The sequence below is a fragment of the Merops nubicus genome, unplaced genomic scaffold (assembly GCF_000691845.1).
Source record: "Merops nubicus isolate BGI_N331 unplaced genomic scaffold, ASM69184v1 scaffold10977, whole genome shotgun sequence".
NCBI classification, from domain to species: domain Eukaryota; kingdom Metazoa; phylum Chordata; class Aves; order Coraciiformes; family Meropidae; genus Merops; species Merops nubicus.
The window spans coordinates 2,571-7,430 of record NW_008619332.1 but is presented as its reverse complement, the minus strand read 5'-3'; positions in this window follow the sequence as shown (position 1 = coordinate 7,430).

Below are 4,860 nucleotides of genomic sequence, written 5' to 3'. Positions count from 1 at the left end.
CTGCCCTGGGGGAAGTCTAAAAGATTGGCCTAAATTAGTTCTCCAGGCTTCCTCTGCACTGGATGGAGAGAAACAGGTGGAGAGCAACTTAACTGCCCTGACTTAGCCAGCTCTTTTTAGAGTGAGAATTGCTGCAGCAAGCTGAGAGTCTTCAGTGCTCATCCAAACCAGGAGGGTTGGCCAGAGCTCTGCATCAGCCCATACTTAGATAGGAACTTGAAGTGATGCTTTCAACTCCACTACTATAAACAGAGGAAGCTAAAATGGCTCTGGTGGATCAGACTGTCAAACTCAACTGTCCTGCTTCACAGTGCCAAAAGGTAGCTGCCTAAGGAAGGCCACCCCATACAGTGGCACTTCCCTAAAATATATTCCCATGCTCCAGTGCTGCAGTTCAAGAACTTCCTACCTAGAGGTGAGGGTCTTAGCATCTCCTAACCCCTGGTAGGTTTCCTTTCCATAAAGCCATCCTGCCTCCCTACAAGCTGCCATGCTCCTGAAGCACAGAGATCCCCAGGAAATCTCCAGCTCTACTGAGCCACTCCACCTCCTCTGATCCACTGTGAACCTGTTGCTTGGCAGCTTCACTAGATGTTGTCTAGACTAGGAGAACACTTACATGGGTGTAAATATAATTGCCCCCCATATAATTTGGCCCCATCTGATCATCTTTGACTTTGCTGAAGGAAGTCCAAGGTTGGTTCTGCAACATGTTCGTCTTGACCCCCTCCGCTCCCTTAGAGTTGAGGCACTAACCCTGCACGTTTCAGGATCACTATTTGTGGTGGCCCTGAGGTGTGAGTTCTGCCACCCTCCAAAACCAGCCTGGGAGGGAACTAGCTCAGCTCCACTGTTTACTTTAATTAGATATAAAATCAGCACCACTTGAAGGGTCCCAGGGCAGATTAACCATCGGTCCTGACCTGATTTGTCACTGTTTACTGCCAATGCCACACGGCGAGAGCTTTGCTTTGTCAATAAATCCTGAACACAATGGACTGCAGGAAAGGGCAAATGATCCGAGGAGCCCGGGCAGATGGGGGAAACAGCTTCTGCTCCCCCGTGGCAGCCAATTGCCTGGATCAGGCCCACGATGTTTAATTCACAAATGTGCAATCTTTAGCTCCTTTTACGTGTCCCCCGGCAGTCTTGTAGACACCACCTGAAGTATATTAGAGCCTGGCTGATTATGGGTCTACTCCAAAGCCCTCTGAAGTCAGTGGGAGTCTTTCCCCTGACTTCACTGTGTTTGGGGCAGGCTCTGGATGAATATCCCTCAGGTTAGACAGTTTAATCATCCATTCAGCAGTACACAAAGCAGATCACATACACTTTCAGCCTGCATTGTATGGTGTTATGAAACGAGAAGATTATTTGATATGATTCAGAGATAGCTCAGGTATAAGGTAAAAAAAAAAAGTAACACCTTTGATGTTTTACATTACACTTCAGTTATTCCTTGAGGGGCAAATTCTCGTCACCTTACCCAGGTGAATATTGTGCTCAGTAATTTGGTCAAAAACATTCCATCAACCTTCTTTTTAATAGGAAATGTTGGGGGAGGGAGTTCAGCTTGATAGAGATTTCTGCCAAAAAAGAAGGAAAAAGAAAAGATAAATCCATGGTTTTCTTCTTTCAATAATCAGAGAAAAAAAAATTTGTAACAAAAGTCTGTTTTGGAGGGATTTTCTGACAGGACAATAAAACTATACCTTTTTTATTTTTCCAAAGCCTAAGGAGAAACAACAATTTCCCAACAACTGCAACTCTCCATCTGGCACAGCTATCTCCAGCTGAGGCATCAGCCATCCATGTACCATCAGCCAGGCCTGATTCTCATCTTGCCTTTCTTGGGTGAAGCAACAAAATGAGGCTTTGTCCCTCTTCTTCTGTGTGCTAGCAGAATGAGACTGACCCATGGAAGGGCCAACCTTCTGTGAGTGAGCAGGGCAGGATTTAGGTACATCACATTCAAAGTCAGGTGAGATCTGCAGGGCTTGTGGGGCCTTATCTCAAGACGCCTGATGAAGTTTTCCTGTTGCTAGGAATACACTGAGGGCAAGGGCAGGGCATCTGTAGCTTCCTTGAACGCCACTACGTCTTTTGAACTATTCCTAAAAATTTCAAGGAAAAAATCACCCTCAATCAGCATTAAAAAAAAAAAAAAAAGCAGTAAAACCTTCTGTAGAGGCACGACGTGCTGTGGCCAGCTTTCATGGACTTCATGAGTGACAAGGCAAATCAAAGGCCTCCTCCTTCAGAGGAGATGCAAACCACAGCCATGGCCAGTGGGGGTAACTGAAGCCCTGTTCCCAGAGGAGCTGGCGGGCGATGAAACCCAGCGGATGGCTGTGTTCTGCCTCCCCAGTCCCCTCCCACCGCCCCGCACCGGGCTGCCTGATCCTGGGGGTGGGGGGTTTAACTTCACTGGCACAAGAGTTTCCTTTGTTGATGGGAACCGGGTCTCCTCAAGGGGACTGGGCTGATCCAGCTGTACTGGCAAAGCCTTTGTACTGTGGAGTAGCTCAAGTGCAGACCTGCAGTGGGTGCCTGCCTGAACCTTTGCTGGCATGTCGATAAGGCCAGCGCTGAGCAAAGTTAAACGACCCCGTGCTGGAGAGGTGCCACACGTAGGAACCGGCGAGCATCTGTGCTGCCGATCCAGCGCGCCTCCTGAAGCGCCTGGGGACTTCTTTCCAAGCAGGGACTGCTCTTTTCAGTAGCTGGAAGAGCCACAGTCCCTGGCTGGGAGCCTCGGAGGGCACAGGCAGGGCAGGGCAGAGCTGCCAGGCAGTTGTGCTTGCGGCCATCAGCGTGACCGTGGTTTCACATCGAGGACTGCTGCGCTGCATCTGCCCTGCCCGGCTCGGGTGGTGCCTTTCTAGAGGTCTAGAAAGAATGGAGAAGCCGAGCAAAGATGAGACTTCCTGTGATGCTTAGCTTTGGTGTCCAGCAGATGGGATCTGTACGCGACCACCTGCCCCTCATGAGATCACTGCTCCCTCAAAGCCAGAAGAAGTCACTTTACAGGGTGACTCCTATGGCTGCCCGGGCAGAGAGGACGGGCACCTGAAGTTTGAGCCTCTCTCCGAGGGAAGGACATTCCTCTGCTCTCTCCCCTGGGAGCGGGCTGTGCCCAGGGCTGCTGGGTTGTCACCTGACCCAGGCTGGGAAGAGGCTCATTGTCATGGAGAACTGCCCATCCCAGGCATGGCCTTGGCATTTAGAGGGGAGTGGGGTCTCTCAGGGTGGGACTAGCCCGCTAATTGCCTTTGTCTTCCCCCTCCTTCATTGGGGAATCACAGTAAATCCCCAAAGTCCATGACAATAGCCCTGCTGCTTTTAAGTGCCTTTCATTAAACTCAATCCTCTTGCCTTCCCTCTCCCAAGATTTTCTGAAAGAAAAGTCTCTTTTAATGACAAAAGGAAACCTAAAAGGCTGCCATTAGCTCGTTCACTTGGCTCCTCTCTGCAGACTAGGTGTCTATTTGCTGAAATCTACTCTCAAGTGTCCCTTGGTGCAGTTGCCTCATCACCAGCACACCAGCCGTTGGGGTAGTGTGTCTGCAGAGGGGCCGTAGCCCCTGGATCCAGCTAGGGGCTCATTGTCCCTGGAAGGAACAGGATTTGGTGCTAACGGCAAGCAAGGTGCGCTGCGGGCACTTAGACCTGCCAAAACCTCCCTAGAGCCCACCACAGTCCCTCAGGAGCAGGACTGGAGCACTGTGGTGGGTGAATCCTTCCCTCCTCTGCCCTGGCAGGTTCTGACTGTGCCACCACCCAACTGATGTGGCACAGGAAGGTCTGTTGAGCCACGGGATATTTGCTGAGGACATACTGACAGAGTTAGTTAGAGCACAGAGCAACACGAATTTGCCACTGATTAGGGATCCTCAGGAGCAGACGTTGATGGGCACTGCCTGAAGAAATGTACACCTGATGAAAGGGACAGAGGGCAAATCCTGAAACAAAACCGGGTGCAAGATCATGAGTTGGACACATTCAAGCGTCCCACACTGGCCCCCTGCATGCTAAGGTCTGGTGGAGACAGGCTGGTGGAGCAGAGAAGGGGTGAAATGGTCACTTAGATCGGTGAGTAAGCTGTTCCTGGCTTGCTTAAGGACCAGCTCTAAATCTTCTGAAGGCGTTAAGAGTCCCTCCATTGCTTTTAGATCAAACTCATCAGTCTAAAATCCAAATAAAGTTATTCCACCCCTGCTGTGCTTGAACTCGAGCAGAACAAGACTGACCACCTTGGCTTTTTGCTAGTGGCATTCTGCCCTTTCCCTCCCACTATCGCTACCACGGCCTCACCTGAGACACAATTAAAAATCAAGACATGGAGGAATTACCCCTAAAGCCAGGAAGATGGTATCTGTGCTGGGAAGGTGTGAGCGAGAGGGGGATGAGGCAGGAGCTGCCACCCGCCCACTGGTCTCAGCTATTGCACAAATGGCTGTTGGCCAGTGCCGGGGCAAGTACTTGGTCCCGATCCCAAGCGCATGGAAGTCATCTGACGTTTCGTCACGGCTTCATTATGTTTTGGATGAGGCCAGTGGTTTGCCTTGCATCACCACCCGGTGTGTTATGCAGGTAGCCAGTGAGGAGGTGCTGCACGGAGCTGCCAACAGTTTTGTTTTCTGGATAGCCTGCGGGGATGGCCTTACATCACGGCAGACGCCTAGCTGTTAAATAGCTGCAATTTCATGCTTAACTTCATTATTGATGCTACATTCCTCATGAAGTCAATTTATATTTACCCTCTACCCGCACACAGCGCCCAACAAACAGCTTATGCAAACGGCAAGAGCTGGGAGCTGATCGCTTTGCATAACGGCTGGTCCGGGGTGGGGGCGCCTT